This window comes from Colobus angolensis, unplaced genomic scaffold (genome assembly GCF_000951035.1).
Source record: "Colobus angolensis palliatus isolate OR3802 unplaced genomic scaffold, Cang.pa_1.0 Scaffold117, whole genome shotgun sequence".
NCBI classification, from domain to species: Eukaryota; Metazoa; Chordata; class Mammalia; order Primates; family Cercopithecidae; genus Colobus; species Colobus angolensis.
Window position 1 is genome coordinate 9,093,121 of NW_012112808.1, and position 11,978 is coordinate 9,105,098.

Consider the following 11,978-nt stretch of genomic DNA (forward strand, 5'->3'; position numbering starts at 1 on the left):
ATTCCAAATCAAGAGGCTGGGCAAGTGAAACAGGTTCAGATTTCTTTCACAGAGCAGGTGAAAGAATGTGAGGACTCCTGGTCAAAGTCAAGAGCTCAGCACTGCGTACTCATCTGCTCTGGTCACATCTATTCCTGCCGCACGTTTCTACAACAGGAAATGGGGCCAAAATGCATCTCCGACATCATTCACTTCCAAAATGCTCTCCAAAACAAACTTTTTCACAGTGGTCTGTGAGATTGTTTGTTTTGTTTATCCTCTGATGAAGGAGAGAAACTGAGGCCAAGAGACGAGTTGGCATTTCCAAACCTTTCACCCATGTCTGGGGCCATGAGGATGAAAATGCTCCCACACCTCAAGTAAATGCTGTATCAGTGTTTCAGCACAAGAAAAAATAAAATGCTTTTGAGAGTGTGTGACAAGTGATCTGAGTCATGAGACCTCCAGAACCCTGATTTGAACTGTAAAATGAAGGAAATAGCCAAAGGCCTCCCCTATGCTGCTCCTCCAATATTGGCTGCCTGGACAGCACTGCAGCCTCAGGGAGACAGACGCTCACAGGACAGTTCTCTCTGCTGGAAACCAGAAGGGTGTGTGTGTGTGTGCAGCCTCAGGCAGGTGACCTCGGACAGCAGGAGTGAGGCCTTGGGGAAGCTGAGGCTGGCAAGAAGGAAAAGTCAACTCTGGGAAGCATCATTAGGCTGGTCACAGCCACAAGGAGCAGGGGCTCCAATCAGCCAGCACCCTGTGAGGAGCCAAGTGGAATGCCGGCCAGGCGCATCCCCAGGGAGCACAGGTGAGGGAAGCACATACCCCACCCCCAGGGCTCGGGGCTTGCCCTGAGCAGTGACACACAGGCCTGGCACACGGTGCCTCCCAAGAGCAGAAATCAAAATTCTATGTCAATGCCAAGTGCTTTTTGGCCGAGGGTACTGTTTCCGATGGCCACAGCAGGGATGCCAGGTGAGACTAGAGGAACCTAAACCTGGGGGTCCCCAAAGTCATCACCCAGCAAATCTTTTCTTCTTAAAAACACATATATACTCATCATTCTGGAAGATGCCCTGACATTCCAAGTTTGGCCTGCACACTCAGTTCTCCCACCGGCCCTCCCATCCCTACTACCCTCCATCCTCTTTGCTCCTTCTTGTCTAGGAGAAGGGAGCAGGAGCTTGCCTGCTAGCAGTGTCTCCTAAGGCAGACCTGGCTGGGCTTCTCTCCCCTCTGCCTATAAGGCCCGATGTTCAGATGTCAAAGATCTGTCTTTTTATGGATACAAAGAGCCATGCAGAATCACTGTTTTTGGGATTGCTGTCCTTGCAACTGTGATGAGCATCGATGACCTTCCATTCATTTCCTCTAACTTCCGAGGGCTAGAGTAGCAAATACCCTTCCCCTCTTTTGCATGTTTGCAGGATGGGAGTTTCAGATGTTGTTTACCTGCCAGACATGGAGTGGAGGCTTCCCAAAGCAGCATGATGTATCTATCCACTTTAGGACCACATGGTAACAGGGACTGAGCGAACAGGGGGTCTTTCCTAGGAGGGACCGAGCCAGTCGGAGCAGTCTGGCCCTGCCTGCAAAGCCTGTGTGGCCTTCAGAACATAATTTAACCTCCCTGGGCTCTGTTTGCTTCTGTTTGAGACCCTCTTCCTAATTGTGCCCGTGGTGCCAAGTTCATAATCAGTGCTCAGTTCGTGGTGGACCCCCCCTTCCTCCCCCAAATGTCAAAGTCTCCAGCTTCCCATTTCCCTTCCATTCCTGACTCTAAGTCCTTGAGTTGGGTGACCATTAATATTACTGCTAGGAGCATTTTCAGAGCACTTTACATTTACAGCTTTTATTCCTCCCCAGATAGTTCTCGGCCCTTTCTTCTGAATAGGTATTAAAAACACATCATTGGACAAATTCCTTTCCCTAGAAGATACATCATGAATGTGGCTGGAGAAGGCAGGGTCATAATTCGGAGAATTCAGGGTTGATTTACCTTATCCTCCTGCTCTTTTGCTGTAAAGTCTGGAGCCCCAGGAAGTGCTGCCGAACTGCCCCTTATTTTCCAAGAGCAGGGCAGAATAAATTGCTATTTTGTTTGGTTTTGTTTCCCATACACAAGGCCTCCTAGGCCCTGGAACCTAGGCTGCTGGCATTTTAATTCATGTTAATGACTGGGCTGACCCCCTCCCCATTGAATGTGAGTAAGGGAAATAAACAGGCAAACCCGAACAAAGCCATGTGCAGAGGTGGTACCCTCTAGAAAAACTGACCTCTCCAATGGCTGGCCAGGGTCTCTAACTAGGCCCACACTCCTTCCTCATATTCCCCCAATTTTGAATTTTTTAGTACAAATAGAAAATGGTTGCCGGGGGAAGCAGATAGATTTCTTCCTTTAATACATAAATGATTCTGGGGCCTCGGAATCAGAATCTCCACTTTCTTACTGCGAGGAGCGTTTTTACTCTGAGATCAATACAATCAGAATGTGTCCAACCATAACTTTACAACAACAGAAAAGATACATAGCAAATGCCTTCAAATACCTGGAATCTGGCCTCAAAATCAACCTGGCATTTAAATCGACATGCACATCCCAGTTGGGTCAAAACATAGTCAAGGTTTCCCCCAGAGATACTCTGTTTCATTTTTATTTTCAAGTAAATTTCTATTCCCCCCCCCAACCTTTACGGCTTAAGCGTTTTATCCAGTTTAAACGATAGGGATTTAAATTGCTATTTTAGTGGAAGAGGCTTGATTAAAACCTGTGTCCTCATCAAATTATTGGGGACAGTGGTTCTTGGGCTCTGTTTACATTAGTGTCAACCTTAATTTAAATTCCGCATAACTATATTTGCTTCACTAAATGCATTCACCAGGAACACACCACAAATTACTTTGCATTATGAGTAGAGTCTCTTTGTCTATTGCAAAGTGTTTTGAAATTAGCACCATAAGTAACTAGCTGTAAGTGTCACTCCATCTCCTTAATGCCTCATTAATCAAACTCTGCGGCAGCTGGTGTGATGTCCAAGCCCCTCACATATAAGATCAGTATCATTTGCTCCTTGCATTTGGCCACGGTCTTTAAACTTGATTTGTTATTTGTGCATTTGCCCTCGCTGCGGCTCTGCTCCTCCCTCAGTGGCCTCCCAACACGTGGGGCTTTGTATGGATACCAGTTGCGTGTGTACTCTTTGTAGAAATTGGAAATAAAAACCCATTTCCCATGTTGTGGAAATGCATAGCTTCAAGGGCAGGAAATTCTTTCAATGGAAGAAGAGTTCCACTTATTTCCCTGAGTTATCCACAGTGATTCCACATGATTTTCAGATTAATGCTAAAATGCCATAATGGAAAAATTTCCCTGGGCAAGTTTTTCTCTATGTCAAGAATTAGAGAAAAGAATTACATTCACCCAGGCAGACTACAATTTCCATCTTGGCCTCAGTTTCCCAAAAAAAACAGATGTATTTAGTCTAAGCACCTAATCAGGAAAAAAATGTATTTTTTCCCTTATTATGTGATATGAATTATTCTGTCCTAAATACAAAACTTTAGAATTTATGCTTGCAAAAGAAATACAGAACAATTTGTACTTAATAATTTTATTATAGGTACACACAAAATCATAGCAAAATATGATATATTTTATAGAACGTTTTTGTCTTTTCATGATGCCGGCAAATATTTGCAAATGCCTAAATGGAACCCTTTCTTCATTCTCCATACCCTTTCCCTACATCACACACAAGTCCAAAAACACAAACACATGCACACACACACACACACACACACACACATACACCTATACACATGCATCCTTTTAACCAAAGGTTATACTCACTGGTTTTAAAACTAACAGCTCTACTGGACAATGGCTTCATGGACATTTTAGAGGCTGTCTTACGTCTGGTGTGGGCACAGGCACGTTGGATATGATTTCCCTGCAGGGATGCCCTCTCGGTGACTGTGGGGGAGGCGTGCGGCCCCTTGCCTGCCAGTGCTGAGCTCAGCCCCACAGTGAGCCGAGATGAACAGGTGCTTTCTTCTCTGGCAGCGGCACGTGAGGTCGGCTCTTTGCAGAGCAGCGTCTCAATGGGAGACCTTTAGCTTCATGGCCTTTCCTTCTGACCACCCAGCAGGAAAAATATACGAAAGCATTTTTTTTCTGCCAGTTTTGTCGGTGAGACAAAAATACAAAAACAAAATAACACACAGTATTAATACTTTGTATTTCCCACAGGTGGGCTTCTGAAATGTTTAACGCAATCGTGGTAAACCATTAGTTTTCTTTGGAATTAATTTTTTTGCCTTTTCACCTTATAAAACCATTCAGGCTAAATAACCACATTACAATAGAATTAAACGTTGAAGCCTGGCTCCCAAAATCAACATCTGTGGAAAAACCCACTGAATCGGAACACACACCCAACAGTGCAAATCTGTGTTAGATTTTGACTTTAATATCAACTTAACATAACTGTAGTTTACATTATTATTATCACATCTACTTTCTCTTATATTTAAAATAGGCTCTGATTTTAGAAGAGCAAATGTAAAAAATATTTTGATTATTTGTTGATGACATTTACTCTGATTATAGATGTAATCTATGGCAATTACAAAAGTACCTTGTATGTCCCATCTCCAGTTCATCCTGCTTTTACCCTGAGACCAGCAACCTCTATTCATTAGGATTCTGAACAAAATAAGCATGGAGAGGGGAAATCCAAAATAATATTCAGAAGTGGCAAATCATAACTGAACACAGTTTTAAATTTGACAATTTAAAACTTTTTCATCTTTTCAGCAGTCAGAAGTCTGGTTATTTTAAACCAAAATCTCTGCCCCAAAACCACTTTTCCTGCACTCCATAAGCACCTCTCCCCCTTTTCCCCAAAAGGCAACATTTTGGCTTGGCAAACAATATACATCACTGAACCCTTCCATTTAAATGCCCCACAAAGATTGCATCTGATCACAGCTTGCAAGAAAGAGAAAGAACAAAAGAAAGAAAGAAGGAAAGAAAGAAGGAAAGAAAGAAAGAAAGAAAGAAAGAAAGAAAGAAAGAAAGAAAGAAAGAAAGAAAGAAAGAGAAAGAAATCAGACATAGGCAGTGTCAGTGTCCTATACGTCCATTCCCTCTGTTCTTCCATTCTCTCCCTCACCATCCTCTTGTAAAATAAAAGAGAGCCAAGCATAACTTGTTACAGTAAAGGCACCCCGAGATTTAGGGGGATAAGTACGGCCTTACTTGTTAGCTGCAATGCTGCAGCTGTGCTCTTATCTGGCCAAAGGAGACAGAGGACAACAAAAGATCCCAAAGAAGGGACGGTGGACGCATGGGAAAACCACTACCCCAGCATTGTGGTGCCCTTCTGCTGAGCAAATAGTTCAAACTGTTCATTCCCATCTTCTATTCTCTCCCTGGTACATTGTCTGTGCCCTTGCATTTCATTCTGCAAGGAAGGTTGCTCTCTGGGCCTATAAGCAAACAGTCCAGAAAAGGGCTAGCCATCCTCTTCTCTTCCCCGGAGAACTAGCATTTTTATTTCGGCTCCAAGCTGTCAAAGATCTGGAGAGTTTATGTCAGTGTCCTGAATTAATTGCTTTAAGCTGGAGCAAGCTCCACGGGCTACCAAATGTCCAAAAGATGTTTATTAATAACATTTCCTCCAGGACTGTGGCTCCAAGCTGTCTCTGGGTGGTGGCTTTTCTATGCTGCCACCCTCTCACCCGTGGCCTCTTAGTGCTCAGGAAGAGATTGCCTCTTCCAGTCATCATGACAAAATTTAGAATTGCCCGGGGTGAAATAAATATCCACCTTTGTCACAGGGTGTACTCGGTGGATATCTTTGTCCTGACCCAGAAAGAGTTACAGAAGCCCTGTGTGCAACCTACAAGTGGGCTGGGGGAGAGCAAAAAGCAGCCAGGACCCCTCTCTGTGAAAGCTCATTTAGCCAATACAATTAGCAAAAGGAGCAGGAGAAATCGGGGCTTCGGCTTCCCCTCCCCACCTCCTCCTCCAAAACAAAATTCAGTGAAGCTGACAACACAATGCATTTTGAAGTTTTCCTGGTACCAAAAAAAAAAAAAAAAAAAAGCCTCTTTAATAGAATGAAATAATAAACCAATTTATATACCGATATAAGACTAGGATCGTGAATGCCATTGTGTAATTTTCCACTTGACTTTTCATTATCTACCTGAACAAAATCAATCTATATGTATGGGATCAACATACAATTCCAGAGATAAAAGCTGAAAATAAATGCGCTTTGCATATCCTGGAGATAAAAGACACAATCCTTGGTACTGCTTTTTCTTCTCCAGCAGATGCATTTATAAAATAAATTGTTGTGTCAAGGAAAAAGTGAGACGTAGCAGTGTATCCTGAGTGTTGACTCCTTTGCTGGAAATATTGATCCTGCAAATGAACAGTGGTTAATAAGTACCCTGCAGACGATATCAGGTCTTTTGCCCTAGTTTACCCAGAGTGCAGTCTGGGTCAATGTTTCTCCCAACCAAAGCTCCCCACCTCCAAAAAAAAAAAAAAAAAGACTTCCCCTATTAGCATGGATTTAAAGCTGAGGACTTCAAGGGCTTTTTAAAGCCACTCTACAGAAACAAAGCACACTGAAAATTCACATTATATTGGAAAACCCCGTGCAGCAAATGCCCAGCTTGTGAAGCACACAGCCCTCAAAAGGGAAGGAGAGATAGTTGCATGCACTTTAGGATTGACATTTATTACTTTAAACAGGTTGGGTTCCATTCCTTGTGTACCCTTCTTTGCTCCAATAATTAGCAATGGTGCTAAGAGCAGTAAAGCTCTCTACACATTGGCCATGCTATGGGTCCCTCCTAATTCCGTTTTTTTTGGAACGTGTCACTGAATCTGTGTGAATCTGTGTGCCCTGGTGGGCAGATGATGGGGTATTGTTGAGGGTGCTCTGGCTGTTTGTGTGCCCTGTTGTGTTCAGGGCTCTTTGAGGAAAGTACCACCACGCTGCCCTCCCAGGGTGGGCTCACTTTGGTTGCTAGTCACCTTCCTGTAAGGGAGGGGTTCATTTCCAAAGTTGAATAGATAGCAAAGAGAGGCGCACAAGGCATGGGACCATCTTTCACCCCAAACAATCACTCTGAGTTTGTGAATATTTTCCGGTCATAGAAAAGGATTTCCAAAAATTAGCTACTCTTCATTGTTTATTCATTGTTAGATTCAGTAACCTCAGAGGAGCTTAAATGTCCATGGCAATGTGATTGTCACAGCTTCAGTTCTTACGGCAGAACAAATCCACACTCGCATATTTTAGGATCTTTGCACTGACAAATGTTAATGGCTGTTGGTCTATTGGTTCAGCAAGATTTTGCAACTCCCGATGTTCATGTACCTCCTTCCCTTCTCCTGAGCTCTGTATTCACACACAGCACCATTTGGACTGGGACCATTGCCTCTTGATTAGCAAATCTGGTGCTGTGTTTCATTCTTCAGTTTATATTTGTTGAAAACTCTAAGGAAAGCGTCCAGAAGCAATCCGATGCAGTGTCATGGCCTTTGGGGAAATGCTTGGGAGGGTCAAATCTCAGCCTGGGGAGAAGCTCATGTGCTTTTAGTCACAGAAGACTCTTAGGACAATCAGTGTGCTTTCTTCGTCTCATCTTTTTGTTCCAGTAGCTGTAAATAAGCAAATCTAGAGAAAATGTAAGATGTGGTCAAGAAGAGTTATGCAGTCATTAGACTTTTGTTTGAAAAGGGAACACCATCCTGAAGGCATGTTTTGAAAAGGTCCTATATTTTCATGACAGAAATGATGCCTTGAATGGCTACAGCTTTCAGCCTTGGTGAACCCCAGGCTTATTTGATCCATGTTTTAATTACTCTGTGATTCAAATCTGCATCATAGGGAATCAGTACAGTGACATAAGAGCTTCAACCAGCATAAAGAACATTTTCAGGAGTTTGTACTCCCTAAGTTCCCCAAGGAAAGACAACACACCAGAATAGGGTGTCACTATTTCCACAGAGAAACCTGCTCATGCTGGAAAATGTGTTGCTAAGTGGCCTCAGAACCATCTTCTTAGGCTGGAACAGTGCTCCACGCACATGCAGAATCCTGACACAGTGGAACGCAGCCCGTGTTGATGAAATAAATATTTACTAAGCAGGAGAAACTGAGTTTTTCAAAAAGATATTTTTATAATATATTTAGTGACCATGTCATAGTTGAACTATCTTGATGCCATTTCCTAGGGGAAGAAAAATGGACAATACGAAGTCCAGTAAATATATGTGATGCACACGTATCAATAAATAAAATCAGATGGAAGTTGTCAACTTTTGCTAGCTCTAGCATTTTAAAAACTGTACATCAACAGTTCAGATCTTTAAAAAAAAATAGATGAAGGGTATAAAATAATTTAAAGTCCAATATGTCCCTTCACACCAGGCTTGATTGAGAAATGAGAAACCCATTTTACAGGTGAACTAAAATGAGATAGGTATTTCATTTACCCTTTCACAGAGGCCAAATAGGAATGCTTTCCAACATTGTTTTTATATTGGAGGGAAAGAGTGGGAACAGGAATTGGGTGAAACATAGTGCTCAATCAGAATCTCTTGCAACTCTTCTAGAAGCATTCACTCGAACTCAGTGAATGCCTCCCATGGCATTCCAGATTACCAACACAGATATCCATTCAGAAGAGGAAGAGATCCCAGAATGCGGCCAGAAGAGGACTTTGCGCTGCCCTAAAGACACCGCAATCTTAACGTGTCCTTCAAGTGGTCCCTGATCAAGATAGTTGTTTTTTAAAATGAAAAGAAACATGACTGTCATTTATCCATGATGACAACTTGAACAGTGAATTAAAATTGCATTTTGAAAGTATACTGTCACTGTGAAAAAATTCCTGAATTATAACACTACAGAATGCTATGAGAGACACTTATCGTTTATTCTGTCTTATAGTGGATCTCAAATTGTTATAAAATGTTTTAAATGCAGAAAACTAAGTGAAAAATCTCTAAAACTAAATTAACATTTGCCTCATAAAACATTGCTTTTATCACAGGGGACATGCAAGAAGGTGGCTGACCACTCCTCTCATACATACCCCTGTTTCTCATGACTTGAAAATGTCTCAAATATATTTCTTAAATATGTCTTCATTATTTAACAATGAGAACTATGTATCCTTACTCCATTTCTCTTACCATGTTACAGAACTGAAAAGCACATGATACCAGGGAGGGAAACAGGTTTCTTTTAGAGAAATAGGAAAACAGTTGCTCTATTACACAACTGGGGTAATAACAGTATTATGGCAATTCCCTTTAAATGGCATTTGATACACTTTGACAGAGGGAGTGTCAGGCGTTCTGCTTTGTACAACTTCCGGCTGCACCAGCACCAGTTGTGTCAAACATGTTGATATAACGTGGGGTTCATAAAAGTCAAGTTAGGTGTTCAAATGTACTTTATTTTCCTTTTCCAGAAATTCTACAAGATAGAGATGTGGATTCACAGCCAAACACAGAAAGGATACTTAGTTCTCAATGAAGCCCAGAGGAAGGGGGTAGTTTATGAGAGCGTCCTTCTAAAAGGAACTGTCTGCTCCCTGCAGAAATGACCATTCCTTGTCCCAAGCATCACTCAAAGTTCAAAAGAAGCATCTGCAGCTCAGCACAAGAAAGCGCTTTGCTCCCAACCTCCTAATGCCACTCGCACTTTAAAAGTGGTTAATACCTGCTGTGGACTGACTCAGATAAACCAGGAACAGCATCCCAGAATCTCTGCACACTGACCTGTGAATTGCTGAAGCCAAAGAACACTGGTGGAGTCCATTTCTCTCCCTTCGCTTTCCTCCAACAAACAGTAAAAGAAGAGTAGAAAACACACTGGGAGTTTTTTTGTGGTTGTTTTCTTTTGTTTTTTCTTTTCTTTGAAGAAGAAGAAGAAAAAAACAATAAGCATCCATTTCCAAGTAATTTGAAGAGAGATAATTCTAGTTAGTGAAGAATTTCAATAACGGCTTTAGTAGAAACTCAAGACTGATTCAAACAGCAAATATTGAGATGCGGTTCCATCCCAATTTATGAGATTTTCTTTTTCTTTTTTGAGTAAGTAAATAATTTTAAAGAGCCACAAAAGAAAGGAGGCAAATTATTAGATATTTTGCTTGACATCAAAGTAATTTTACATTTATAAAGGCATACTGGCTTTCAAAACTTTTAATGTTCCAGTCCTAGCTGAAAAGTCATGTCATGTCCCCCAAAATGAGCCTGAATTGATGTGAGGTTTTATGCAGATTTTAGGTCTGGTGAAGGCAATTTTGTGGAGCTGTGTGTCATGGTTTGGGGTGAAATTAAACCCTATGCTTGATTCCAGTGTCCATTTTGAGCTGGTTATGATTGCATGTGTTTTTCCTGTTTGTACCCGCCTTCTTCAGCCCTCTATGCACATACAGATGGTTACATTCTCATACTGGGTACTGGGAGAAGGTCACATGCTTTGCATCAATGGCAATTAGTTCCCTTTTTAAAATGGAAAATGTCATTAAGTTCTTGAATAATTCAAGAGTAGAGGTCACAATACAGTGTCCCTTTTGGGGGTCTTTATGGTGCAAATGGCAAAACAAGGCGATCCTATCAGTAAGAGTAGATCTAAGGTTTACAATGTAGCTCTATTTAGTGTGACAGGAAAATTAAATTACAGGAGGCACTCACTCATTGTCACCCGTTAACAGGCTTGGGAAAATTGTGAATCCCTGGGGGCAAATCATTGACGACGTGCGAGGGGAATAAAAATATTGCATTTTAATTGGCTGTTGTTTCCTTTTCTTGATTTTGAAAACAACAAACATAAACATGTGCCCCACAGCTCTCCTTGGAAATAGGGTCCCGAGTCTCCCAAACACCACCCCAATTACAGTCTCTGCCCAGAGGCGGGCGGGTTAACCGCTCTGGGGAGCCTGGGTCTGTTTTCTCAGCCATGGCTGAGCTGGTCTTTATCCAGGGGTTCCTGGAAACGAAAATATAGGGACAGGTTTCAAATAAAATGGGCTTCCACTACTCGGCCTCCCGCCCCCATTGGAGTCAGCTGGAGTGCAGTTATTATGTTCCTTGAACAAGGGCAGCCTTTGGATTCTATCAGGACTGAGGAGGAGGAAGGGAAGACAGAATGACGCAGAGGCCACCCACTCTTTCTCCTCCCTAGAGGAAAAAGAGTTCGAACTTCTTTTGACATATTGGGTCGGAGACGGTGCAGCTTGGGCTGGAGCAGGGTGGACGACGGTTCGAAGAAGAGAAAGTGCAGGCTAGGGGAGCGAAACGAAAATCCTGAGGTCACTAAATGGGATGAAAGTGCCAGCACATCCTAGCCCCCTCTGGTGTCCCCAACTAAGACTGATGGGCGAGGCTGCCTGGGTCCCGCTCCCACCGCAGCGGGGTCGCGCTTGCAGTCTTGTCCCAAGGCCCTCTGCCTGTTCGCCCGGCCCTCCTCTGCGCGGTGCCCAGTGGGCTCTCCCGAACGGGGCCGACCTTGGCACCTGCAGGAGAAACCCTGGACTCGCCAGTGCTCCCGGAGGCGGGAGAGCGATGGGGGGTGGGGGGCGGGAGAGGAATACAGCTGACAGAGTCCGTGGCGACTGGGGTGGGATAGGCCGGGTCGGGTGGGGACTGGCTGCCTAGTGTCGGTTCCCTGTGCTCTCTAGAACTTGTGCGGAAAAAGCGAGAATGACCGTCCATCTGCCTCGTGCTCTTTTCGATCTCTCCTCCGACCCCCAGTGACATTTAGCAGGCATTTTCCTTTCGTGGTCTCCTCCACTAAGACCCTTGGAAGTCCTATGTCAGCTAAGTGAGCGTTGGGAGGGGGCGAGGAGAACCCCCCCGGAGGGCCAACCCGGGTTCCGCGTTTGGCGCATCTCGGCAGCAGGAGCTCGCCAAACCCGGACAGCCCCACGGACCCGCGAGGACTCGGGGG

The 11,978-nt window shown here is 43.5% G+C and overlaps 1 long non-coding RNA gene across 1 annotated transcript; it reads right to left on the bottom strand.

Moving 5' to 3' along the window:
• Nucleotides 1–7,182: 7,182 nt before the first annotated feature.
• Nucleotides 7,183–9,884, bottom strand: LOC105527090. The gene is made up of 2 exons (XR_001004196.1): nt 9,803–9,884; nt 7,183–8,244 (listed from the first exon to the last, which is right to left on the bottom strand). It is a non-coding gene; the product is annotated as an uncharacterized LOC105527090 (long non-coding RNA).
• Nucleotides 9,885–11,978: the final 2,094 nt, after the last annotated feature.